The sequence below is a fragment of the Hippocampus zosterae genome, unplaced genomic scaffold (genome assembly GCF_025434085.1).
Source record: "Hippocampus zosterae strain Florida unplaced genomic scaffold, ASM2543408v3 HiC_scaffold_23, whole genome shotgun sequence".
Classification (NCBI taxonomy): Eukaryota; Metazoa; Chordata; class Actinopteri; order Syngnathiformes; family Syngnathidae; genus Hippocampus; species Hippocampus zosterae.
The window spans coordinates 589,728-617,480 of record NW_026262823.1 but is presented as its reverse complement, the minus strand read 5'-3'; positions in this window follow the sequence as shown (position 1 = coordinate 617,480).

Below are 27,753 nucleotides of genomic sequence, written 5' to 3'. Positions count from 1 at the left end.
TCCCGTGCAGTCTCAATGGCGGGGTGCGGGCCGGGGAATAGGCCTCTTGGCCGGGGTGAATAGTGTTGGAACACGGCCCGCGGAAATAGTAGCGGCTGGAGGTACCGGGGGCGATGCCCGCCCCGGCCCGGCGGCCAAGTTAAAAAAATAAATAATCCCCGTTCAGTCTCAATGGCAGGGTGCGGGCCGGCCCGGCGGCGATTGCGGCGGGCAGCAAGCCTCTTGGACAGGTTGAGAGATAAAAAAATAATAATTCCCATGCAGTCTCAATGGCGGGGTGCGGGCCGGGGAATAGGCCTCTTGGCCGGGGTGAATAGTGTTGGAACACGGCCCGCGGAAATAGTAGCGGCTGGAGGTACCGGGGGCGATGCCCGCCCCGGGCCGGCGGCCAACTTAAAAAAATAAATAATCCCCGTTCAGTCTCAATGGCAGGGTGCGGGCCGGCCCGGCGGCGATTGCGGCGGGCAGCAGGCCTCTTGGACAGGTTGAGAGATAAAAAAATAATAATTCCCGTTCAGTCTCAATGGCAGGGTGCGGGCCGGCCCGGCGGGCAATTGCGGCGGGCAGCAGGCCTCTTGGACAGGTTGAGAGATAAAAAAATAATAATTCCCGTGCAGTCTCAATGGCGGGGTGCGGGCCGAGGAATAGGCCTCTTGGCCGGGGTGAATATGTTGGAACGCGGCGCGCGTAAATAGAAGCGGCTGGAGGTACCGGGGGCGAAGCCCGCCCCGGCCCGGAGGCCGAGTTAAAAAAAATAATAATCCCCGTTCAGTCTCAATGGCGGGGTGCGGGCCGGCCCGGCGGCGAGTGCGGCGGGCAGCAGGCCTCTTGGACAGGTTGAGAGATAAAAAAATAATAATTCCCGTGCAGTCTCAATGGCGGGGTGCGGGCCGGGGAATAGGCCTCTTGGCCGGGGTGAATAGTGTTGGAACACGGCCCGCGGAAATAGTAGCGGCTGGAGGTACCGGGGGCGATGCCCGCCCCGGCCCGGCGGCCAAGTTAAAAAAATAAATAATCCCCGTTCAGTCTCAATGGCAGGGTGCGGGCCGGCCCGGCGGCGATTGCGGTGGGCAGCAGGCCTCTTGGACAGGTTGAGAGATAAAAAAATAATAATTCCCGTTCAGTCTCAATGGCAGGGTGCGGGCCGGCCCGGCGGCAATTGCGGCGGGCAGCAGGCCTCTTGGACAGGTTGAGAGATAAAAAAATAATAATTCCCATGCAGTCTCAATGGCGGGGTGCGGGCCGGGGAATAGGCCTCTTGGCCGGGGTGAATATGTTGGAACACGGCGCGCGTAAATAGAAGCGGCTGGAGGTACCGGGGACGAAGCCCGCCCCGGCCCGGAGGCCGAGTTAAAAAAAATAATAATCCCCGTTCAGTCTCAATGGCGGGGTGCGGGCCGGCCCGGCGGCGAGTGCGGCGGGCAGCAGGCCTCTTGGACAGGTTGAGAGATAAAAAAATAATAATTCCCGTGCAGTCTCAATGGCGGGGTGCGGGCCGGGGAATAGGCCTCTTGGCCGGGGTGAATATGTTGGAACGCGGCGCGCGTAAATAGAAGCGGCTGGAGGTACCGGGGGCGAAGCCCGCCCCGGCCCGGAGGCCGAGTTAAAAAAAATAATAATCCCCGTTCAGTCTCAATGGCGGGGTGCGGGCCGGCCCGGCGGCGAGTGCGGCGGGCAGCAGGCCTCTTGGACAGGTTGAGAGATAAAAAAATAATAATTCCCGTGCAGTCTCAATGGCGGGGTGCGGGCCGGGGAATAGGCCTCTTGGCCGGGGTGAATAGTGTTGGAACACGGCCCGCGGAAATAGTAGCGGCTGGAGGTACCGGGGGCGATGCCCGCCCCGGCCCGGCGGCCAAGTTAAAAAAATAAATAATCCCCGTTCAGTCTCAATGGCAGGGTGCGGGCCGGCCCGGCGGCGATTGCGGCGGGCAGCAGGCCTCTTGGACAGGTTGAGAGATAAAAAAATAATAATTCCCGTTCAGTCTCAATGGCAGGGTGCGGGCCGGCCCGGCGGCAATTGCGGCGGGCAGCAGGCCTCTTGGACAGGTTGAGAGATAAAAAAATAATAATTCCCATGCAGTCTCAATGGCGGGGTGCGGGCCGGGGAATAGGCCTCTTGGCCGGGGTGAATATGTTGGAACGCGGCGCGCGTAAATAGAAGCGGCTGGAGGTACCGGGGGCGAAGCCCGCCCCGGCCCGGAGGCCGAGTTAAAAAAAATAATAATCCCCGTTCAGTCTCAATGGCGGGGTGCGGGCCGGCCCGGCGGCGAGTGCGGCGGGCAGCAGGCCTCTTGGACAGGTTGAGAGATAAAAAAATAATAATTCCCGTGCAGTCTCAATGGCGGGGTGCGGGCCGGGGAATAGGCCTCTTGGCCGGGGTGAATATGTTGGAACGCGGCGCGCGTAAATAGAAGCGGCTGGAGGTACCGGGGGCGAAGCCCGCCCCGGCCCGGAGGCCGAGTTAAAAAAAATAATAATCCCCGTTCAGTCTCAATGGCGGGGTGCGGGCCGGCCCGGCGGCGAGTGCGGCGGGCAGCAGGCCTCTTGGACAGGTTGAGAGATAAAAAAATAATAATTCCCGTGCAGTCTCAATGGCGGGGTGCGGGCCGGGGAATAGGCCTCTTGGCCGGGGTGAATAGTGTTGGAACACGGCCCGCGGAAATAGTAGCGGCTGGAGGTACCGGGGGCGATGCCCGCCCCGGCCCGGCGGCCAAGTTAAAAAAATAAATAATCCCCGTTCAGTCTCAATGGCAGGGTGCGGGCCGGCCCGGCGGCGATTGCGGCGGGCAGCAGGCCTCTTGGACAGGTTGAGAGATAAAAAAATAATAATTCCCGTTCAGTCTCAATGGCAGGGTGCGGGCCGGCCCGGCGGCAATTGCGGCGGGCAGCAGGCCTCTTGGACAGGTTGAGAGATAAAAAAATAATAATTCCCATGCAGTCTCAATGGCGGGGTGCGGGCCGGGGAATAGGCCTCTTGGCCGGGGTGAATATGTTGGAACGCGGCGCGCGTAAATAGAAGCGGCTGGAGGTACCGGGGGTGAAGCCCGCCCCGGCCCGGAGGCCGAGTTAAAAAAAATAATAATCCCCGTTCAGTCTCAATGGCGGGGTGCGGGCCGGCCCGGCGGCGATTGCGGCGGGCAGCAGGCCTCTTGGACAGGTTGAGAGATAAAAAAATAATAATTCCCGTGCAGTCTCAATGGCGGGGTGCGGGCCGGGGAATAGGCCTCTTGGCCGGGGTGAATAGTGTTGGAACACGGCCCGCGGAAATAGTAGCGGCTGGAGGTACCGGGGGCGATGCCCGCCCCGGCCCGGCGGCCAAGTTAAAAAAATAAATAATCCCGTTCAGTCTCAATGGCAGGGTGCGGGCCGGCCCGGCGGCGATTGCGGCGGGCAGCAGGCCTCTTGGACAGGTTGAGAGATAAAAAAATAATAATTCCCATGCAGTCTCAATGGCGGGGTGCGGGCCGGGGAATAGGCCTCTTGGCCGGGGTGAATATGTTGGAACGCGGCGCGCGTAAATAGAAGCAGCTGGAGGTACCGGGGGCGAAGCCCGCCCCGGCCCGGAGGCCGAGTTAAAAAAAATAATAATCCCCGTTCAGTCTCAATGGCGGGGTGCGGGCCGGCCCGGCGGCGAGTGCGGCGGGCAGCAGGCCTCTTGGACAGGTTGAGAGATAAAAAAATAATAATTCCCTTGCAGTCTCAATGGTGGGGTGCGGGCCGGGGAATAGGCCTCTTGGCCGGGGTGAATATGTTGGAACGCGGCGCGCGTAAATAGAAGCGGCTGGAGGTACCGGGGGCGAAGCCCGCCCCGGCCCGGAGGCCGAGTTAAAAAAAAAAATAATCCCCGTTCAGTCTCAATGGCGGGGTGCGGGCCGGCCCGGCGGCGAGTGCGGCGGGCAGCAGGCCTCTTGGACAGGTTGAGAGATAAAAAAATAATAATTCCCGTGCAGTCTCAATGGCGGGGTGCGGGCCGGGGAATAGGCCTCTTGGCCGGGGTGAATAGTGTTGGAACACGGCCCGCGGAAATAGTAGCGGCTGGAGGTACCGGGGGCGATGCCCGCCCCGGCCCGGCGGCCAAGTTAAAAAAATAAATAATCCCCGTTCAGTCTCAATGGCAGGGTGCGGGCCGGCCCGGCGGCGATTGCGGCGGGCAGCAGGCCTCTTGGACAGGTTGAGAGATAAAAAAATAATAATTCCCGTGCAGTCTCAATGGCGGGGTGCGGGCCGGGGAATAGGCCTCTTGGCCGGGGTGAATAGTGTTGGAACACGGCCCGCGGAAATAGTAGCGGCTGGAGGTACCGGGGGCGATGCCCGCCCCGGGCCGGCGGCCAAGTTAAAAAAATAAATAATCCCCGTTCAGTCTCAATGGCAGGGTGCGGGCCGGCCCGGCGGCGAGTGCGGCGGGGAGCAGGCCTCTTGGACAGGTTGAGAGTTAAAAAATAATAATTCCCGTTCAGTCTCAATGGCAGGGTGCGGGCCGGCCCGGCGGCGATTGCGGCGGGCAGCAGGCCTCTTGGACAGGTTGAGAGATCAAAAAATAATAATTCCCATGCAGTCTCAATGGCGGGGTGCGGGCCGGGGAATAGGCCTCTTGGCCGGGGTGAATATGTTGGAACGCGGCGCGCGTAAATAGAAGCGGCTGGAGGTACCGGGGGCGAAGCCCGCCCCGGCCCGGAGGCCAAGTTAAAAAAAATAATAATCCCCGTTCAGTCTCAATGGCGGGGTGCGGGCCGGCCCGGCGGCGAGTGCGGCGGGCAGCAGGCCTCTTGGACAGGTTGAGAGATAAAAAAATAATAATTCCCATGCAGTCTCAATGGCGGGGTGCGGGCCGGGGAATAGGCCTCTTGGCCGGGGTGAATAGTGATGGAACACGGCCCGCGGAAATAGTAGCGGCTGGAGGTACCGGGGCGATGCCCGCCCCGGCCCGGCGGCCAAGTTAAAAAAATAAATAATCCCCGTTCAGTCTCAATGGCAGGGTGCGGGCCGGCCCGGCGGCGAGTGCGGCGGGCAGCAGGCCTCTTGGACAGGTTGAGAGATAAAAAAATAATAATTCCCGTTCAGTCTCAATGGCAGGGTGCGGGCCGGCCCGGCGGCGATTGCAGTGGGCAGCAGGCCTCTTGGACAGGTTGAGAGATAAAAAAATAATAATTCCCATGCAGTCTCAATGGCGGGGTGCGGGCCGGGGAATAGGCCTCTTGGCCGGGGTGAATATGTTGGAACGCGGCGCGCGTAAATAGAAGCGGCTGGAGGTACCGGGGGCGAAGCCCGCCCCGGCCCGGAGGCCGAGTTAAAAAAAATAATAATCCCCGTTCAGTCTCAATGGCGGGGTGCGGGCCGGCCCGGCGGCGAGTGCGGCGGGCAGCAGGCCTCTTGGACAGGTTGAGAGATAAAAAAATAATAATTCCCGTGCAGTCTCAATGGCGGGGTGCGGGCCGGGGAATAGGCCTCTTGGCCGGGGTGAATAGTGTTGGAACACGGCCCGCGGAAATAGTAGCGGCTGGAGGTACCGGGGGCGATGCCCGCCCCGGCCCGGCGGCCAAGTTAAAAAAATAAATAATCCCCGTTCAGTCTCAATGGCAGGGTGCGGGCCGGCCCGGCGGCGATTGCGGCGGGCAGCAGGCCTCTTGGACAGGTTGAGAGATAAAAAAATAATAATTCCCATGCAGTCTCAATGGCGGGGTGCGGGCCGGGGAATAGGCCTCTTGGCCGGGGTGAATAGTGTTGGAACACGGCCCGCGGAAATAGTAGCGGCTGGAGGTACCGGGGGCGATGCCCGCCCCGGCCCGGCGGCCAAGTTAAAAAAATAAATAATCCCCGTTCAGTCTCAATGGCAGGGTGCGGGCCGGCCCGGCGGCGATTGCGGCGGGCAGCAGGCCTCTTGGACAGGTTGAGAGATAAAAAAATAATAATTCCCATGCAGTCTCAATGGCGGGGTGCGGGCCGGGGAATAGGCCTCTTGGCCGGGGTGAATAGTGTTGGAACACGGCCCGCGGAAATAGTAGCGGCTGGAGGTACCGGGGGCGATGCCCGCCCCGGGCCGGCGGCCAAGTTAAAAAAATAAATAATCCCCGTTCAGTCTCAATGGCAGGGTGCGGGCCGGCCCGGCGGCGATTGCGGCGGGCAGCAGGCCTCTTGGACAGGTTGAGAGATATAAAAATAATAATTCCCGTGCAGTCTCAATGGCGGGGTGCGGGCCGGCCCGGCGGACGAGTGTGGCCGGGGAAGAGGCCTCTTGGCCAGGGTGAATATGTTGGAACGCGGCGCGCGTAAATAGAAGCGGCTGGAGGTACCGGGGGCGAAGCCCGCCCCGGCCCGGAGGCCGAGTAAAAAAAAATAATAATCCCCGTTCAGTCTCAATGGCGGGGTGCGGGCCGGCCTGGCGGCGAGTGCGGCGGGCAGCAGGCCTCTTGGACAGGTTGAGAGATAAAAAAATAATAATTCCCGTGCAGTCTCAATGGCGGGGTGCGGGCCGGCCCGGCGGACGAGTGTGGCCGGGGAAGAGGCCTCTTGGCCGGGGTGAATATGTTGGAACGCGGCGCGCGTAAATAGAAGCGGCTGGAGGTACCGGGGGCGAAGCCCGCCCCGGCCCGGAGGCCGAGTTAAAAAAAATAATAATCCCCGTTCAGTCTCAATGGCGGGGTGCGGGCCGGCCCGGCGGCGAGTGCGGCGGGCAGCAGGCCTCTTGGACAGGTTGAGAGATAAAAAAATAATAATTCCCGTGCAGTCTCAATGGCGGGGTGCGGGCCGGGGAATAGGCCTCTTGGCCGGGGTGAATAGTGTTGGAACGCGGCGCGCGTAAATAGAAGCGGCTGGAGGTACCGGGGGCGAAGCCAGCCCCGGCCCGGAGGCCGAGTTAAAAAAAATAATAATCCCCGTTCAGTCTCAATGGCGGGGTGCGGGCCGGCCCGGCGGCGAGTGCGGCGGGCAGCAGGCCTCTTGGACAGGTTGAGAGATAAAAAAGTAATAATTCCCGTGCAGTCTCAATGGCGGGGTGCGGGCCGGGGAATAGGCCTCTTGGCCGGGGTGAATAGTGTTGGAACACGGCCCGCGGAAATAGTAGCGGCTGGAGGTACCGGGGGCGATGCCCGCCCCGGCCCGGCGGCCAAGTTAAAAAAATAAATAATCCCCGTTCAGTCTCAATGGCAGGGTGCGGGCCGGCCCGGCGGCGATTGCGGCGGGCAGCAGGCCTCTTGGACAGGTTGAGAGATAAAAAAATAATAATTCCCATGCAGTCTCAATGGCGGGGTGCGGGCCGGGGAATAGGCCTCTTGGCCGGGGTGAATAGTGTTGGAACACGGCCCGCGGAAATAGTAACGGCTGGAGGTACCGGGGGCGATGCCCGCCCCGGCCCGGCGGCCAAGTTAAAAAAATAAATAATCCCCGTTCAGTCTCAATGGCAGGGTGCGGGCCGGCCCGGCGGCGATTGCGGCGGGCAGCAGGCCTCTTGGACAGGTTGAGAGATATAAAAATAATAATTCCCGTGCAGTCTCAATGGCGGGGTGCGGGCCGGCCCGGTGGACGAGTGTGGCCGAGGAAGAGGCCTCTTGGCCGGGGTGAATATGTTGGAACGCGGCGCGCGTAAATAGAAGCGGCTGGAGGTACCGGGGGCGAAGCCCGCCCCGGCCGGAGGCCGAGTTAAAAAAAATAATAATCCCCGTTCAGTCTCAATGGCGGGGTGCGGGCCGGCCCGGCGGCGAGTGCGGCGGGCAGCAGGCCTCTTGGACAGGTTGAGAGATAAAAAAATAATAATTCCCATGCAGTCTCAATGGCGGGGTGCGGGCCGGGGAATAGGCCTCTTGGCCGGGGTGAATAGTGATGGAACACGGCCCGCGGAAATAGTAGCGGCTGGAGGTACCGGGGCGATGCCCGCCCCGGCCCGGCGGCCAAGTTAAAAAAATAAATAATCCCCGTTCAGTCTCAATGGCAGGGTGCGGGCCGGCCCGGCGGCGAGTGCGGCGGGCAGCAGGCCTCTTGGACAGGTTGAGAGATAAAAAAATAATAATTCCCGTTCAGTCTCAATGGCAGGGTGCGGGCCGGCCCGGCGGCGATTGCAGTGGGCAGCAGGCCTCTTGGACAGGTTGAGAGATAAAAAAATAATAATTCCCATGCAGTCTCAATGGCGGGGTGCGGGCCGGGGAATAGGCCTCTTGGCCGGGGTGAATATGTTGGAACGCGGCGCGCGTAAATAGAAGCGGCTGGAGGTACCGGGGGCGAAGCCCGCCCCGGCCCGGAGGCCGAGTTAAAAAAAATAATAATCCCCGTTCAGTCTCAATGGCGGGGTGCGGGCCGGCCCGGCGGCGAGTGCGGCGGGCAGCAGGCCTCTTGGACAGGTTGAGAGATAAAAAAATAATAATTCCCGTGCAGTCTCAATGGCGGGGTGCGGGCCGGGGAATAGGCCTCTTGGCCGGGGTGAATAGTGTTGGAACACGGCCCGCGGAAATAGTAGCGGCTGGAGGTACCGGGGGCGATGCCCGCCCCGGCCCGGCGGCCAAGTTAAAAAAATAAATAATCCCCGTTCAGTCTCAATGGCAGGGTGCGGGCCGGCCCGGCGGCGATTGCGGCGGGCAGCAGGCCTCTTGGACAGGTTGAGAGATAAAAAAATAATAATTCCCATGCAGTCTCAATGGCGGGGTGCGGGCCGGGGAATAGGCCTCTTGGCCGGGGTGAATAGTGTTGGAACACGGCCCGCGGAAATAGTAGCGGCTGGAGGTACCGGGGGCGATGCCCGCCCCGGCCCGGCGGCCAAGTTAAAAAAATAAATAATCCCCGTTCAGTCTCAATGGCAGGGTGCGGGCCGGCCCGGCGGCGATTGCGGCGGGCAGCAGGCCTCTTGGACAGGTTGAGAGATAAAAAAATAATAATTCCCATGCAGTCTCAATGGCGGGGTGCGGGCCGGGGAATAGGCCTCTTGGCCGGGGTGAATAGTGTTGGAACACGGCCCGCGGAAATAGTAGCGGCTGGAGGTACCGGGGGCGATGCCCGCCCCGGGCCGGCGGCCAAGTTAAAAAAATAAATAATCCCCGTTCAGTCTCAATGGCAGGGTGCGGGCCGGCCCGGCGGCGATTGCGGCGGGCAGCAGGCCTCTTGGACAGGTTGAGAGATATAAAAATAATAATTCCCGTGCAGTCTCAATGGCGGGGTGCGGGCCGGCCCGGCGGACGAGTGTGGCCGGGGAAGAGGCCTCTTGGCCGGGGTGAATATGTTGGAACGCGGCGCGCGTAAATAGAAGCGGCTGGAGGTACCGGGGGCGAAGCCCGCCCCGGCCCGGAGGCCGAGTAAAAAAAAAAAATAATCCCCGTTCAGTCTCAATGGCGGGGTGCGGGCCGGCCTGGCGGCGAGTGCGGCGGGCAGCAGGCCTCTTGGACAGGTTGAGAGATAAAAAAATAATAATTCCCGTGCAGTCTCAATGGCGGGGTGCGGGCCGGCCCGGCGGACGAGTGTGGCCGGGGAAGAGGCCTCTTGGCCGGGGTGAATATGTTGGAACGCGGCGCGCGTAAATAGAAGCGGCTGGAGGTACCGGGGGCGAAGCCCGCCCCGGCCCGGAGGCCGAGTTAAAAAAAATAATAATCCCCGTTCAGTCTCAATGGCGGGGTGCGGGCCGGCCCGGCGGCGAGTGCGGCGGGCAGCAGGCCTCTTGGACAGGTTGAGAGATAAAAAAATAATAATTCCCGTGCAGTCTCAATGGCGGGGTGCGGGCCGGGGAATAGGCCTCTTGGCCGGGGTGAATAGTGTTGGAACGCGGCGCGCGTAAATAGAAGCGGCTGGAGGTACCGGGGGCGAAGCCAGCCCCGGCCCGGAGGCCGAGTTAAAAAAAATAATAATCCCCGTTCAGTCTCAATGGCGGGGTGCGGGCCGGCCCGGCGGCGAGTGCGGCGGGCAGCAGGCCTCTTGGACAGGTTGAGAGATAAAAAAATAATAATTCCCGTGCAGTCTCAATGGCGGGGTGCGGGCCGGGGAATAGGCCTCTTGGCCGGGGTGAATAGTGTTGGAACACGGCCCGCGGAAATAGTAGCGGCTGGAGGTACCGGGGGCGATGCCCGCCCCGGCCCGGCGGCCAAGTTAAAAAAATAAATAATCCCCGTTCAGTCTCAATGGCAGGGTGCGGGCCGGCCCGGCGGCGATTGCGGCGGGCAGCAGGCCTCTTGGACAGGTTGAGAGATAAAAAAATAATAATTCCCATGCAGTCTCAATGGCGGGGTGCGGGCCGGGGAATAGGCCTCTTGGCCGGGGTGAATAGTGTTGGAACACGGCCCGCGGAAATAGTAACGGCTGGAGGTACCGGGGGCGATGCCCGCCCCGGCCCGGCGGCCAAGTTAAAAAAATAAATAATCCCCGTTCAGTCTCAATGGCAGGGTGCGGGCCGGCCCGGCGGCGATTGCGGCGGGCAGCAGGCCTCTTGGACAGGTTGAGAGATATAAAAATAATAATTCCCGTGCAGTCTCAATGGCGGGGTGCGGGCCGGCCCGGCGGACGAGTGTGGCCGAGGAAGAGGCCTCTTGGCCGGGGTGAATATGTTGGAACGCGGCGCGCGTAAATAGAAGCGGCTGGAGGTACCGGGGGCGAAGCCCGCCCCGGCCGGAGGCCGAGTTAAAAAAAATAATAATCCCCGTTCAGTCTCAATGGCGGGGTGCGGGCCGGCCCGGCGGCGAGTGCGGCGGGCAGCAGGCCTCTTGGACAGGTTGAGAGATAAAAAAATAATAATTCCCGTGCAGTCTCAATGGCGGGGTGCGGGCCGGCCCGGCGGACGAGTGTGGCCGGGGAAGAGGCCTCTTGGCCGGGGTGAATATGTTGGAACGCGGCGCGCGTAAATAGAAGCGGCTGGAGGTACCGGGGGCGAAGCCCGCCCCGGCCCGGCGGCCGAGTTAAAAAAAATAATAATCCCCGTACAGTCTCAATGGCGGGGTGCGGGCCGGCCCGGCGGCGAGTGCGGCGGGCAGCAGGCCTCTTGGACAGGTTGAGAGATAAAAAAATAATAATTCCCGTGCAGTCTCAATGGCGGGGTGCGGGCCGGGGAATAGGCCTCTTGGCCGGGGTGAATAGTGTTGGAACACGGCCCGCGGAAATAGTAGCGGCTGGAGGTACCGGGGGCGATGCCCGCCCCGGCCCGGCGGCCAAGTTAAAAAAATAAATAATCCCCGTTCAGTCTCAATGGCAGGGTGCGGGCCGGCCCGGCGGCGATTGCGGCGGGCAGCAGGCCTCTTGGACAGGTTGAGAGATAAAAAAATAATAATTCCCATGCAGTCTCAATGGCGGGGTGCGGGCCGGGGAATAGGCCTCTTGGCCGGGGTGAATAGTGTTGGAACACGGCCCGCGGAAATAGTAGCGGCTGGAGGTACCGGGGGCGATGCCCGCCCCGGGCCGGCGGCCAAGTTAAAAAAATAAATAATCCCCGTTCAGTCTCAATGGCAGGGTGCGGGCCGGCCCAGCGGCGATTGCGGCGGGCAGCAGGCCTCTTGGACAGGTTGAGAGATATAAAAATAATAATTCCCGTGCAGTCTCAACGGCGGGGTGCGGGCCGGCCCGGCGGACGAGTGTGGCCGGGGAATAGGCCTCTTGGCCGGGGTGAATATGTTGGAACGCGGCGCGCGTAAATAGAAGCGGCTGGAGGTACTGGGGGCGAAGCCCGCCCCGGCCCGGAGGCCGAGTTAAAAAAAATAATAATCCCTGTTCAGTCTCAATGGCGGGGTGCGGGCCGGCCCGGCGGCGAGTGCGGCAGGCAGCAGGCCTCTTGGACAGCTTGAGAGATAAAAAAATAATAATTCCCGTGCAGTCTCAATGGCGGGGTGCGGGCCGGGGAATAGGCCTCTTGGCCGGGGTGAATATGTTGGAACGCGGCGCGCGTAAATAGAAGCGGCTGGAGGTACCGGGGGCGAAGCCCGCCCCGGCCCGGAGGCCGAGTTAAAAAAAATAATAATCCCCGTTCAGTCTCAATGGCGGGGTGCGGGCCGGCCCGGCGGCGAGTGCGGCGGGCAGCAGGCCTCTTGGACAGGTTGAGAGATAAAAAAATAATAATTCCCGTGCAGTCTCAATGGCGGGGTGCGGGCCGGGGAATAGGCCTCTTGGCCGGGGTGAATAGTGTTGGAACACGGCCCGCGGAAATAGTAGCGGCTGGAGGTACCGGGGGCGATGCCCGCCCCGGCCCGGCGGCCAAGTTAAAAAAATAAATAATCCCGTTCAGTCTCAATCGCAGGGTGCGGGCCGGCCCGGCGGCGATTGCGGCGGGCAGCAGGCCTCTTGGACAGGTTGAGAGATAAAAAAATAATAATTCCCATGCAGTCTCAATGGCGGGGTGCGGGCCGGGGAATAGGCCTCTTGGCCGGGGTGAATATGTTGGAACGCGGCGCGCGTAAATAGAAGCGGCTGGAGGTACCGGGGGCGAAGCCCGCCCCGGCCCGGAGGCCGAGTTAAAAAAAATAATAATCCCCGTTCAGTCTCAATGGCGGGGTGCGGGCCGGCCCGGCGGCGAGTGCGGCGGGCAGCAGGCCTCTTGGACAGGTTGAGAGATAAAAAAATAATAATTCCCGTGCAGTCTCAATGGCGGGGTGCGGGCCGGGGAATAGGCCTCTTGGCCGGGGTGAATAGTGTTGGAACACGGCCCGCGGAAATAGTAGCGGCTGGAGGTACCGGGGGCGATGCCCGCCCCGGCCCGGCGGCCAAGTTAAAAAAATAAATAATCCCCGTTCAGTCTCAATGGCAGGGTGCGGGCCGGCCCGGCGGCGATTGCGGCGGGCAGCAAGCCTCTTGGACAGGTTGAGAGATAAAAAAATAATAATTCCCATGCAGTCTCAATGGCGGGGTGCGGGCCGGGGAATAGGCCTCTTGGCCGGGGTGAATAGTGTTGGAACACGGCCCGCGGAAATAGTAGCGGCTGGAGGTACCGGGGGCGATGCCCGCCCCGGGCCGGCGGCCAAGTTAAAAAAATAAATAATCCCCGTTCAGTCTCAATGGCAGGGTGCGGGCCGGCCCGGCGGCGATTGCGGCGGGCAGCAGGCCTCTTGGACAGGTTGAGAGATAAAAAATTAATAATTCCCGTTCAGTCTCAATGGCAGGGTGCGGGCCGGCCCGGCGGCAATTGCGGCGGGCAGCAGGCCTCTTGGACAGGTTGAGAGATAAAAAAATAATAATTCCCATGCAGTCTCAATGGCGGGGTGCGGGCCGGGGAATAGGCCTCTTGGCCGGGGTGAATATGTTGGAACGCGGCGCGCGTAAATAGAAGCGGCTGGAGGTACCGGGGGCGAAGCCCGCCCCGCCCCGGAGGCCGAGTTAAAAAAAATAATAATCCCCGTTCAGTCTCAATGGCGGGGTGCGGGCCGGCCCGGCGGCGAGTGCGGCAGGCAGCAGGCCTCTTGGACAGGTTGAGAGATAAAAAAATAATAATTCCCGTGCAGTCTCAATGGCGGGGTGCGGGCCGGGGAATAGGCCTCTTGGCCGGGGTGAATAGTGTTGGAACACGGCCCGCGGAAATAGTAGCGGCTGGAGGTACCGGGGGCGATGCCCGCCCCGGCCCGGCGGCCAAGTTAAAAAAATAAATAATCCCGTTCAGTCTCAATCGCAGGGTGCGGGCCGGCCCGGCGGCGATTGCGGCGGGCAGCAGGCCTCTTGGACAGGTTGAGAGATAAAAAAATAATAATTCCCATGCAGTCTCAATGGCGGGGTGCGGGCCGGGGAATAGGCCTCTTGGCCGGGGTGAATATGTTGGAACGCGGCGCGCGTAAATAGAAGCGGCTGGAGGTACCGGGGGCGAAGCCCGCCCCGGCCCGGAGGCCGAGTTAAAAAAAATAATAATCCCCGTTCAGTCTCAATGGCGGGGTGCGGGCCGGCCCGGCGGCGAGTGCGGCGGGCAGCAGGCCTCTTGGACAGGTTGAGAGATAAAAAAATAATAATTCCCGTGCAGTCTCAATGGCGGGGTGCGGGCCGGCCCGGCGGACGAGTGTGGCCGGGGAAGAGGCCTCTTGGCCGGGGTGAATATGTTGGAACGCGGCGCGCGTAAATAGAAGCGGCTGGAGGTACCGGGGGCGAAGCCCGCCCCGGCCCGGCGGCCGAGTTAAAAAAAATAATAATCCCCGTTCAGTCTCAATGGCGGGGTGCGGGCCGGCCCGGCGGCGAGTGCGGCGGGCAGCAGGCCTCTTGGACAGGTTGAGAGATAAAAAAATAATAATTCCCGTGCAGTCTCAATGGCGGGGTGCGGGCCGGGGAATAGGCCTCTTGGCCGGGGTGAATAGTGTTGGAACACGGCCCGCGGAAATAGTAGCGGCTGGAGGTACCGGGGGCGATGCCCGCCCCGGCCCGGCGGCCAAGTTAAAAAAATAAATAATCCCCGTTCAGTCTCAATGGCAGGGTGCGGGCCGGCCCGGCGGCGATTGCGGCGGGCAGCAGGCCTCTTGGACAGGTTGAGAGATAAAAAATTAATAATTCCCGTTCAGTCTCAATGGCAGGGTGCGGGCCGGCCCGGCGGCAATTGCGGCGGGCAGCAGGCCTCTTGGACAGGTTGAGAGATAAAAAAATAATAATTCCCATGCAGTCTCAATGGCGGGGTGCGGGCCGGGGAATAGGCCTCTTGGCCGGGGTGAATATGTTGGAACGCGGCGCGCGTAAATAGAAGCGGCTGGAGGTACCGGGGGCGAAGCCCGCCCCGCCCCGGAGGCCGAGTTAAAAAAAATAATAATCCCCGTTCAGTCTCAATGGCGGGGTGCGGGCCGGCCCGGCGGCGAGTGCGGCAGGCAGCAGGCCTCTTGGACAGGTTGAGAGATAAAAAAATAATAATTCCCGTGCAGTCTCAATGGCGGGGTGCGGGCCGGGGAATAGGCCTCTTGGCCGGGGTGAATAGTGTTGGAACACGGCCCGCGGAAATAGTAGCGGCTGGAGGTACCGGGGGCGATGCCCGCCCCGGCCCGGCGGCCAAGTTAAAAAAATAAATAATCCCGTTCAGTCTCAATCGCAGGGTGCGGGCCGGCCCGGCGGCGATTGCGGCGGGCAGCAGGCCTCTTGGACAGGTTGAGAGATAAAAAAATAATAATTCCCATGCAGTCTCAATGGCGGGGTGCGGGCCGGGGAATAGGCCTCTTGGCCGGGGTGAATATGTTGGAACGCGGCGCGCGTAAATAGAAGCGGCTGGAGGTACCGGGGGCGAAGCCCGCCCCGGCCCGGAGGCCGAGTTAAAAAAAATAATAATCCCCGTTCAGTCTCAATGGCGGGGTGCGGGCCGGCCCGGCGGCGAGTGCGGCGGGCAGCAGGCCTCTTGGACAGGTTGAGAGATAAAAAAATAATAATTCCCGTGCAGTCTCAATGGCGGGGTGCGGGCCGGCCCGGCGGACGAGTGTGGCCGGGGAAGAGGCCTCTTGGCCGGGGTGAATATGTTGGAACGCGGCGCGCGTAAATAGAAGCGGCTGGAGGTACCGGGGGCGAAGCCCGCCCCGGCCCGGCGGCCGAGTTAAAAAAAATAATAATCCCCGTTCAGTCTCAATGGCGGGGTGCGGGCCGGCCCGGCGGCGAGTGCGGCGGGCAGCAGGCCTCTTGGACAGGTTGAGAGATAAAAAAATAATAATTCCCGTGCAGTCTCAATGGCGGGGTGCGGGCCGGGGAATAGGCCTCTTGGCCGGGGTGAATAGTGTTGGAACACGGCCCGCGGAAATAGTAGCGGCTGGAGGTACCGGGGGCGATGCCCGCCCCGGCCCGGCGGCCAAGTTAAAAAAATAAATAATCCCCGTTCAGTCTCAATGGCAGGGTGCGGGCCGGCCCGGCGGCGATTGCGGCGGGCAGCAAGCCTCTTGGACAGGTTGAGAGATAAAAAAATAATAATTCCCATGCAGTCTCAATGGCGGGGTGCGGGCCGGGGAATAGGCCTCTTGGCCGGGGTGAATAGTGTTGGAACACGGCCCGCGGAAATAGTAGCGGCTGGAGGTACCGGGGGCGATGCCCGCCCCGGGCCGGCGGCCAAGTTAAAAAAATAAATAATCCCCGTTCAGTCTCAATGGCAGGGTGCGGGCCGGCCCGGCGGCGATTGCGGCGGGCAGCAGGCCTCTTGGACAGGTTGAGAGATAAAAAAATAATAATTCCCGTTCAGTCTCAATGGCAGGGTGCGGGCCGGCCCGGCGGCAATTGCGGCGGGCAGCAGGCCTCTTGGACAGGTTGAGAGATAAAAAAATAATAATTCCCATGCAGTCTCAATGGCGGGGTGCGGGCCGGGGAATAGGCCTCTTGGCCGGGGTGAATATGTTGGAACGCGGCGCGCGTAAATAGAAGCGGCTGGAGGTACCGGGGGCGAAGCCCGCCCCGCCCCGGAGGCCGAGTTAAAAAAAATAATAATCCCCGTTCAGTCTCAATTGCGGGGTGCGGGCCGGCCCGGCGGCGAGTGCGGCAGGCAGCAGGCCTCTTGGACAGGTTGAGAGATAAAAAAATAATAATTCCCGTGCAGTCTCAATGGCGGGGTGCGGGCCGGGGAATAGGCCTCTTGGCCGGGGTGAATATGTTGGAACGCGGCGCGCGTAAATAGAAGCGGCTGGAGGTACCGGGGGCGAAGCCCGCCCCGGCCCGGAGGCCGAGTTAAAAAAAATAATAATCCCCGTTCAGTCTCAATGGCGGGGTGCGGGCCGGCCCGGCGGCGAGTGCGGCGGGCAGCAGGCCTCTTGGACAGGTTGAGAGATAAAAAAATAATAATTCCCGTGCAGTCTCAATGGCGGGGTGCGGGCCGGGGAATAGGCCTCTTGGCCGGGGTGAATAGTGTTGGAACACGGCCCGCGGAAATAGTAGCGGCTGGAGGTACCGGGGGCGATGCCCGCCCCGGCCCGGCGGCCAAGTTAAAAAAATAAATAATCCCGTTCAGTCGCAATGGCAGGGTGCGGGCCGGCCCGGCGGCGATTGCGGCGGGCAGCAGGCCTCTTGGACAGGTTGAGAGATAAAAAAATAATAATTCCCATGCAGTCTCAATGGCGGGGTGCGGGCCGGGGAATAGGCCTCTTGGCCGGGGTGAATATGTTGGAACGCGGCGCGCGTAAATAGAAGCGGCTGGAGGTACCGGGGGCGAAGCCCGCCCCGGCCCGGAGGCCGAGTTAAAAAAAATAATAATCCCCGTTCAGTCTCAATGGCGGGGTGCGGGCCGGCCCGGCGGCGAGTGCGGCGGGCAGCAGGCCTCTTGGACAGGTTGAGAGATAAAAAAATAATAATTCCCGTGCAGTCTCAATGGCGGGGTGCGGGCCGGGGAATAGGCCTCTTGGCCGGGGTGAATATGTTGGAACGCGGCGCGCGTAAATAGAAGCGGCTGGAGGTACCGGGGGCGAAGCCCGCCCCGGCCCGGAGGCCGAGTTAAAAAAAATAATAATCCCCGTTCAGTCTCAATGGCGGGGTGCGTGCCGGCCCGGCGGCGAGTGCGGCGGGCAGCAGGCCTCTTGGACAGGTTGAGAGATAAAAAAATAATAATTCCCGTGCAGTCTCAATGGCGGGGTGCGGGCCGGGGAATAGGCCTCTTGGCCGGGGTGAATAGTGTTGGAACACGGCCCGCGGAAATAGTAGCGGCTGGAGGTACCGGGGGCGATGCCCGCCCCGGCCCGGCGGCCAAGTTAAAAAAATAAATAATCCCCGTTCAGTCTCAATGGCAGGGTGCGGGCCGGCCCGGCGGCGATTGCGGCGGGCAGCAGGCCTCTTGGACAGGTTGAGAGATAAAAAAATAATAATTCCCGTTCAGTCTCAATGGCAGGGTGCGGGCCGGCCCGGCGGCAATTGCGGCGGGCAGCAGGCCTCTTGGACAGGTTGAGAGATAAAAAAATAATAATTCCCATGCAGTCTCAATGGCGGGGTGCGGGCCGGGGAATAGGCCTCTTGGCCGGGGTGAATATGTTGGAACGCGGCGCGCGTAAATAGAAGCGGCTGGAGGTACCGGGGGCGAAGCCCGCCCCGGCCCGGAGGCCGAGTTAAAAAAAATAATAATCCCCGTTCAGTCTCAATGGCGGGGTGCGGGCCGGCCCGGCGGCGAGTGCGGCGGGCAGCAGGCCTCTTGGACAGGTTGAGAGATAAAAAAATAATAATTCCCGTGCAGTCTCAATGGCGGGGTGCGGGCCGGGGAATAGGCCTCTTGGCCGGGGTGAATATGTTGGAACGCGGCGCGCGTAAATAGAAGCGGCTGGAGGTACCGGGGGCGAAGCCCGCCCCGGCCCGGAGGCCGAGTTAAAAAAAATAATAATCCCCGTTCAGTCTCAATGGCGGGGTGCGGGCCGGCCCGGCGGCGAGTGCGGCGGGCAGCAGGCCTCTTGGACAGGTTGAGAGATAAAAAAATAATAATTCCCGTGCAGTCTCAATGGCGGGGTGCAGGCCGGGGAATAGGCCTCTTGGCCGGGGTGAATAGTGTTGGAACACGGCCCGCGGAAATAGTAGCGGCTGGAGGTACCGGGGGCGATGCCCGCCCCGGCCAGGCGGCCAAGTTAAAAAAATAAATAATCCCCGTTTAGTCTCAATGGCATGGTGCGGGCCGGCCCGGCGGCGATTGCGGCGGGCAGCAGGCCTCTTGGACAGGTTGAGAGATAAAAAAAATAATAATTCCCGTTCAGTCTCAATGGCAGGGTGCGGGCCGGCCCGGCGGCAATTGCGGCGGGCAGCAGGCCTCTTGGACAGGTTGAGAGATAAAAAAATAATAATTCCCATGCAGTCTCAATGGCGGGGTGCGGGCCGGGGAATAGGCCTCTTGGCCGGGGTGAATATGTTGGAACGCGGCGCGCGTAAATAGAAGCGGCTGGAGGTACCGGGGGCGAAGCCCGCCCCGGCCCGGAGGCCGAGTTAAAAAAAATAATAATCCCCGTTCAGTCTCAATGGCGGGGTGCGGGCCGGCCCGGCGGCGAGTGCGGCGGGCAGCAGGCCTCTTGGACAGGTTGAGAGATAAAAAAATAATAATTCCCGTGCAGTCTCAATGGCGGGGTGCGGGCCGGGGAATAGGCCTCTTGGCCGGGGTGAATATGTTGGAACACGGCGCGCGTAAATAGAAGCGGCTGGAGGTACCGGGGGCGAAGCCCGCCCCGGCCCGGAGGCCGAGTTAAAAAAAATAATAATCCCCGTTCAGTCTCAATGGCGGGGTGCGGGCCGGCCCGGCGGCGATTGCGGCGGGCAGCAGGCCTCTTGGACAGGTTGAGAGATAAAAAAATAATAATTCCCGTGCAGTCTCAATGGCGGGGTGCGGGCCGGGGAATAGGCCTCTTGGCCGGGGTGAATAGTGTTGGAACACGGCCCGCGGAAATAGTAGCGGCTGGAGGTACCGGGGGCGATGCCCGCCCCGGCCCGGCGGCCAAGTTAAAAAAATAAATAATCCCCGTTCAGTCTCAATGGCAGGGTGCGGGCCGGCCCGGCGGCGATTGCGGCGGGCAGCAAGCCTCTTGGACAGGTTGAGAGATAAAAAAATAATAATTCCCATGCAGTCTCAATGGCGGGGTGCGGGCCGGGGAATAGGCCTCTTGGCCGGGGTGAATAGTGTTGGAACACGGCCCGCGGAAATAGTAGCGGCTGGAGGTACCGGGGGCGATGCCCGCCCCGGGCCGGCGGCCAACTTAAAAAAATAAATAATCCCCGTTCAGTCTCAATGGCAGGGTGCGGGCCGGCCCGGCGGCGATTGCGGCGGGCAGCAGGCCTCTTGGACAGGTTGAGAGATAAAAAAATAATAATTCCCGTTCAGTCTCAATGGCAGGGTGCGGGCCGGCCCGGCGGGCAATTGCGGCGGGCAGCAGGCCTCTTGGACAGGTTGAGAGATAAAAAAATAATAATTCCCGTGCAGTCTCAATGGCGGGGTGCGGGCCGAGGAATAGGCCTCTTGGCCGGGGTGAATATGTTGGAACGCGGCGCGCGTAAATAGAAGCGGCTGGAGGTACCGGGGGCGAAGCCCGCCCCGGCCCGGAGGCCGAGTTAAAAAAAATAATAATCCCCGTTCAGTCTCAATGGCGGGGTGCGGGCCGGCCCGGCGGCGAGTGCGGCGGGCAGCAGGCCTCTTGGACAGGTTGAGAGATAAAAAAATAATAATTCCCGTGCAGTCTCAATGGCGGGGTGCGGGCCGGGGAATAGGCCTCTTGGCCGGGGTGAATAGTGTTGGAACACGGCCCGCGGAAATAGTAGCGGCTGGAGGTACCGGGGGCGATGCCCGCCCCGGCCCGGCGGCCAAGTTAAAAAAATAAATAATCCCCGTTCAGTCTCAATGGCAGGGTGCGGGCCGGCCCGGCGGCGATTGCGGCGGGCAGCAGGCCTCTTGGACAGGTTGAGAGATAAAAAAATAATAATTCCCGTTCAGTCTCAATGGCAGGGTGCGGGCCGGCCCGGCGGCAATTGCGGCGGGCAGCAGGCCTCTTGGACAGGTTGAGAGATAAAAAAATAATAATTCCCATGCAGTCTCAATGGCGGGGTGCGGGCCGGGGAATAGGCCTCTTGGCCGGGGTGAATATGTTGGAACACGGCGCGCGTAAATAGAAGCGGCTGGAGGTACCGGGGACGAAGCCCGCCCCGGCCCGGAGGCCGAGTTAAAAAAAATAATAATCCCCGTTCAGTCTCAATGGCGGGGTGCGGGCCGGCCCGGCGGCGAGTGCGGCGGGCAGCAGGCCTCTTGGACAGGTTGAGAGATAAAAAAATAATAATTCCCGTGCAGTCTCAATGGCGGGGTGCGGGCCGGGGAATAGGCCTCTTGGCCGGGGTGAATAGTGTTGGAACACGGCCCGCGGAAATAGTAGCGGCTGGAGGTACCGGGGGCGATGCCCGCCCCGGCCCGGCGGCCAAGTTAAAAAAATAAATAATCCCCGTTCAGTCTCAATGGCAGGGTGCGGGCCGGCCCGGCGGCGATTGCGGCGGGCAGCGGGCCTCTTGGACAGGTTGAGAGATAAAAAAATAATAATTCCCGTTCAGTCTCAATGGCAGGGTGCGGGCCGGCCCGGCGGCAATTGCGGCGGGCAGCAGGCCTCTTGGACAGGTTGAGAGATAAAAAAATAATAATTCCCATGCAGTCTCAATGGCGGGGTGCGGGCCGGGGAATAGGCCTCTTGGCCGGGGTGAATATGTTGGAACGCGGCGCGCGTAAATAGAAGCGGCTGGAGGTACCGGGGGCGAAGCCCGCCCCGGCCCGGAGGCCGAGTTAAAAAAAATAATAATCCCCGTTCAGTCTCAATGGCGGGGTGCGGGCCGGCCCGGCGGCGAGTGCGGCGGGCAGCAGGCCTCTTGGACAGGTTGAGAGATAAAAAAATAATAATTCCCGTGCAGTCTCAATGGCGGGGTGCGGGCCGGGGAATAGGCCTCTTGGCCGGGGTGAATATGTTGGAACGCGGCGCGCGTAAATAGAAGCGGCTGGAGGTACCGGGGGCGAAGCCCGCCCCGGCCTGGAGGCCGAGTTAAAAAAAATAATAATCCCCGTTCAGTCTCAATGGCGGGGTGCGGGCCGGCCCGGCGGCGAGTGCGGCGGGCAGCAGGCCTCTTGGACAGGTTGAGAGATAAAAAAATAATAATTCCCGTGCAGTCTCAATGGCGGGGTGCGGGCCGGGGAATAGGCCTCTTGGCCGGGGTGAATAGTGTTGGAACACGGCCCGCGGAAATAGTAGCGGCTGGAGGTACCGGGGGCGATGCCCGCCCCGGCCCGGCGGCCAAGTTAAAAAAATAAATAATCCCCGTTCAGTCTCAATGGCAGGGTGCGGGCCGGCCCGGCGGCGATTGCGGCGGGCAGCAGGCCTCTTGGACAGGTTGAGAGATAAAAAAATAATAATTCCCGTTCAGTCTCAATGGCAGGGTGCGGGCCGGCCCGGCGGCAATTGCGGCGGGCAGCAGGCCTCTTGGACAGGTTGAGAGATAAAAAAATAATAATTCCCATGCAGTCTCAATGGCGGGGTGCGGGCCGGGGAATAGGCCTCTTGGCCGGGGTGAATATGTTGGAACGCGGCGCGCGTAAATAGAAGCGGCTGGAGGTACCGGGGGCGAAGCCCGCCCCGGCCCGGAGGCCGAGTTAAAAAAAATAATAATCCCCGTTCAGTCTCAATGGCGGGGTGCGGGCCGGCCCGGCGGCGAGTGCGGCGGGCAGCAGGCCTCTTGGACAGGTTGAGAGATAAAAAAATAATAATTCCCGTGCAGTCTCAATGGCGGGGTGCGGGCCGGGGAATAGGCCTCTTGGCCGGGGTGAATATGTTGGAACGCGGCGCGCGTAAATAGAAGCGGCTGGAGGTACCGGGGGCGAAGCCCGCCCCGGCCCGGAGGCCGAGTTAAAAAAAATAATAATCCCCGTTCAGTCTCAATGGCGGGGTGCGGGCCGGCCCGGCGGCGAGTGCGGCGGGCAGCAGGCCTCTTGGACAGGTTGAGAGATAAAAAAATAATAATTCCCGTGCAGTCTCAATGGCGGGGTGCGGGCCGGGGAATAGGCCTCTTGGCCGGGGTGAATAGTGTTGGAACACGGCCCGCGGAAATAGTAGCGGCTGGAGGTACCGGGGGCGATGCCCGCCCCGGCCCGGCGGCCAAGTTAAAAAAATAAATAATCCCCGTTCAGTCTCAATGGCAGGGTGCGGGCCGGCCCGGCGGCGATTGCGGCGGGCAGCAGGCCTCTTGGACAGGTTGAGAGATAAAAAAATAATAATTCCCGTTCAGTCTCAATGGCAGGGTGCGGGCCGGCCCGGCGGCAATTGCGGCGGGCAGCAGGCCTCTTGGACAGGTTGAGAGATAAAAAAATAATAATTCCCATGCAGTCTCAATGGCGGGGTGCGGGCCGGGGAATAGGCCTCTTGGCCGGGGTGAATATGTTGGAACGCGGCGCGCGTAAATAGAAGCGGCTGGAGGTACCGGGGGTGAAGCCCGCCCCGGCCCGGAGGCCGAGTTAAAAAAAATAATAATCCCCGTTCAGTCTCAATGGCGGGGTGCGGGCCGGCCCGGCGGCGATTGCGGCGGGCAGCAGGCCTCTTGGACAGGTTGAGAGATAAAAAAATAATAATTCCCGTGCAGTCTCAATGGCGGGGTGCGGGCCGGGGAATAGGCCTCTTGGCCGGGGTGAATAGTGTTGGAACACGGCCCGCGGAAATAGTAGCGGCTGGAGGTACCGGGGGCGATGCCCGCCCCGGCCCGGCGGCCAAGTTAAAAAAATAAATAATCCCGTTCAGTCTCAATGGCAGGGTGCGGGCCGGCCCGGCGGCGATTGCGGCGGGCAGCAGGCCTCTTGGACAGGTTGAGAGATAAAAAAATAATAATTCCCGTTCAGTCTCAATGGCAGGGTGCGGGCCGGCCCGGCGGCAATTGCGGCGGGCAGCAGGCCTCTTGGACAGGTTGAGAGATAAAAAAATAATAATTCCCATGCAGTCTCAATGGCGGGGTGCGGGCCGGGGAATAGGCCTCTTGGCCGGGGTGAATATGTTGGAACGCGGCGCGCGTAAATAGAAGCGGCTGGAGGTACCGGGGGCGAAGCCCGCCCCGGCCCGGAGGCCGAGTTAAAAAAAATAATAATCCCCGTTCAGTCTCAATGGCGGGGTGCGGGCCGGCCCGGCGGCGAGTGCGGCGGGCAGCAGGCCTCTTGGACAGGTTGAGAGATAAAAAAATAATAATTCCCGTGCAGTCTCAATGGCGGGGTGCGGGCCGGGGAATAGGCCTCTTGGCCGGGGTGAATATGTTGGAACGCGGCGCGCGTAAATAGAAGCGGCTGGAGGTACCGGGGGCGAAGCCCGCCCCGGCCCGGAGGCCGAGTTAAAAAAAATAATAATCCCCGTTCAGTCTCAATGGCGGGGTGCGGGCCGGCCCGGCGGCGAGTGCGGCGGGCAGCAGGCCTCTTGGACAGGTTGAGAGATAAAAAAATAATAATTCCCGTGCAGTCTCAATGGCGGGGTGCAGGCCGGGGAATAGGCCTCTTGGCCGGGGTGAATAGTGTTGGAACACGGCCCGCGGAAATAGTAGCGGCTGGAGGTACCGGGGGCGATGCCCGCCCCGGCCAGGCGGCCAAGTTAAAAAAATAAATAATCCCCGTTTAGTCTCAATGGCAGGGTGCGGGCCGGCCCGGCGGCGATTGCGGCGGGCAGCAGGCCTCTTGGACAGGTTGAGAGATAAAAAAAATAATAATTCCCGTTCAGTCTCAATGGCAGGGTGCGGGCCGGCCCGGCGGCAATTGCGGCGGGCAGCAGGCCTCTTGGACAGGTTGAGAGATAAAAAAATAATAATTCCCATGCAGTCTCAATGGCGGGGTGCGGGCCGGGGAATAGGCCTCTTGGCCGGGGTGAATATGTTGGAACGCGGCGCGCGTAAATAGAAGCGGCTGGAGGTACCGGGGGCGAAGCCCGCCCCGGCCCGGAGGCCGAGTTAAAAAAAATAATAATCCCCGTTCAGTCTCAATGGCGGGGTGCGGGCCGGCCCGGCGGCGAGTGCGGCGGGCAGCAGGCCTCTTGGACAGGTTGAGAGATAAAAAAATAATAATTCCCGTGCAGTCTCAATGGCGGGGTGCGGGCCGGGGAATAGGCCTCTTGGCCGGGGTGAATATGTTGGAACACGGCGCGCGTAAATAGAAGCGGCTGGAGGTACCGGGGGCGAAGCCCGCCCCGGCCCGGAGGCCGAGTTAAAAAAAATAATAATCCCCGTTCAGTCTCAATGGCGGGGTGCGGGCCGGCCCGGCGGCGATTGCGGCGGGCAGCAGGCCTCTTGGACAGGTTGAGAGATAAAAAAATAATAATTCCCGTGCAGTCTCAATGGCGGGGTGCGGGCCGGGGAATAGGCCTCTTGGCCGGGGTGAATAGTGTTGGAACACGGCCCGCGGAAATAGTAGCGGCTGGAGGTACCGGGGGCGATGCCCGCCCCGGCCCGGCGGCCAAGTTAAAAAAATAAATAATCCCCGTTCAGTCTCAATGGCAGGGTGCGGGCCGGCCCGGCGGCGATTGCGGCGGGCAGCAAGCCTCTTGGACAGGTTGAGAGATAAAAAAATAATAATTCCCATGCAGTCTCAATGGCGGGGTGCGGGCCGGGGAATAGGCCTCTTGGCCGGGGTGAATAGTGTTGGAACACGGCCCGCGGAAATAGTAGCGGCTGGAGGTACCGGGGGCGATGCCCGCCCCGGGCCGGCGGCCAACTTAAAAAAATAAATAATCCCCGTTCAGTCTCAATGGCAGGGTGCGGGCCGGCCCGGCGGCGATTGCGGCGGGCAGCAGGCCTCTTGGACAGGTTGAGAGATAAAAAAATAATAATTCCCGTTCAGTCTCAATGGCAGGGTGCGGGCCGGCCCGGCGGGCAATTGCGGCGGGCAGCAGGCCTCTTGGACAGGTTGAGAGATAAAAAAATAATAATTCCCGTGCAGTCTCAATGGCGGGGTGCGGGCCGAGGAATAGGCCTCTTGGCCGGGGTGAATATGTTGGAACGCGGCGCGCGTAAATAGAAGCGGCTGGAGGTACCGGGGGCGAAGCCCGCCCCGGCCCGGAGGCCGAGTTAAAAAAAATAATAATCCCCGTTCAGTCTCAATGGCGGGGTGCGGGCCGGCCCGGCGAGCGAGTGCGGCGGGCAGCAGGCCTCTTGGACAGGTTGAGAGATAAAAAAATAATAATTCCCGTGCAGTCTCAATGGCGGGGTGCGGGCCGGGGAATAGGCCTCTTGGCCGGGGTGAATAGTGTTGGAACACGGCCCGCGGAAATAGTAGCGGCTGGAGGTACCGGGGGCGATGCCCGCCCCGGCCCGGCGGCCAAGTTAAAAAAATAAATAATCCCCGTTCAGTCTCAATGGCAGGGTGCGGGCCGGCCCGGCGGCGATTGCGGCGGGCAGCAGGCCTCTTGGACAGGTTGAGAGATAAAAAAATAATAATTCCCGTTCAGTCTCAATGGCAGGGTGCGGGCCGGCCCGGCGGCAATTGCGGCGGGCAGCAGGCCTCTTGGACAGGTTGAGAGATAAAAAAATAATAATTCCCATGCAGTCTCAATGGCGGGGTGCGGGCCGGGGAATAGGCCTCTTGGCCGGGGTGAATATGTTGGAACACGGCGCGCGTAAATAGAAGCGGCTGGAGGTACCGGGGACGAAGCCCGCCCCGGCCCGGAGGCCGAGTTAAAAAAAATAATAATCCCCGTTCAGTCTCAATGGCGGGGTGCGGGCCGGCCCGGCGGCGAGTGCGGCGGGCAGCAGGCCTCTTGGACAGGTTGAGAGATAAAAAAATAATAATTCCCGTGCAGTCTCAATGGCGGGGTGCGGGCCGGGGAATAGGCCTCTTGGCCGGGGTGAATATGTTGGAACGCGGCGCGCGTAAATAGAAGCGGCTGGAGGTACCGGGGGCGAAGCCCGCCCCGGCCCGGAGGCCGAGTTAAAAAAAATAATAATCCCCGTTCAGTCTCAATGGCGGGGTGCGGGCCGGCCCGGCGGCGAGTGCGGCGGGCAGCAGGCCTCTTGGACAGGTTGAGAGATAAAAAAATAATAATTCCCGTGCAGTCTCAATGGCGGGGTGCGGGCCGGGGAATAGGCCTCTTGGCCGGGGTGAATAGTGTTGGAACACGGCCCGCGGAAATAGTAGCGGCTGGAGGTACCGGGGGCGATGCCCGCCCCGGCCCGGCGGCCAAGTTAAAAAAATAAATAATCCCCGTTCAGTCTCAATGGCAGGGTGCGGGCCGGCCCGGCGGCGATTGCGGCGGGCAGCAGGCCTCTTGGACAGGTTGAGAGATAAAAAAATAATAATTCCCGTTCAGTCTCAATGGCAGGGTGCGGGCCGGCCCGGCGGCAATTGCGGCGGGCAGCAGGCCTCTTGGACAGGTTGAGAGATAAAAAAATAATAATTCCCATGCAGTCTCAATGGCGGGGTGCGGGCCGGGGAATAGGCCTCTTGGCCGGGGTGAATATGTTGGAACGCGGCGCGCGTAAATAGAAGCGGCTGGAGGTACCGGGGGCGAAGCCCGCCCCGGCCCGGAGGCCGAGTTAAAAAAAATAATAATCCCCGTTCAGTCTCAATGGCGGGGTGCGGGCCGGCCCGGCGGCGAGTGCGGCGGGCAGCAGGCCTCTTGGACAGGTTGAGAGATAAAAAAATAATAATTCCCGTGCAGTCTCAATGGCGGGGTGCGGGCCGGGGAATAGGCCTCTTGGCCGGGGTGAATATGTTGGAACGCGGCGCGCGTAAATAGAAGCGGCTGGAGGTACCGGGGGCGAAGCCCGCCCCGGCCCGGAGGCCGAGTTAAAAAAAATAATAATCCCCGTTCAGTCTCAATGGCGGGGTGCGGGCCGGCCCGGCGGCGAGTGCGGCGGGCAGCAGGCCTCTTGGACAGGTTGAGAGATAAAAAAATAATAATTCCCGTGCAGTCTCAATGGCGGGGTGCGGGCCGGGGAATAGGCCTCTTGGCCGGGGTGAATAGTGTTGGAACACGGCCCGCGGAAATAGTAGCGGCTGGAGGTACCGGGGGCGATGCCCGCCCCGGCCCGGCGGCCAAGTTAAAAAAATAAATAATCCCCGTTCAGTCTCAATGGCAGGGTGCGGGCCGGCCCGGCGGCGATTGCGGCGGGCAGCAGGCCTCTTGGACAGGTTGAGAGATAAAAAAATAATAATTCCCGTTCAGTCTCAATGGCAGGGTGCGGGCCGGCCCGGCGGCAATTGCGGCGGGCAGCAGGCCTCTTGGACAGGTTGAGAGATAAAAAAATAATAATTCCCATGCAGTCTCAATGGCGGGGTGCGGGCCGGGGAATAGGCCTCTTGGCCGGGGTGAATATGTTGGAACGCGGCGCGCGTAAATAGAAGCGGCTGGAGGTACCGGGGGTGAAGCCCGCCCCGGCCCGGAGGCCGAGTTAAAAAAAATAATAATCCCCGTTCAGTCTCAATGGCGGGGTGCGGGCCGG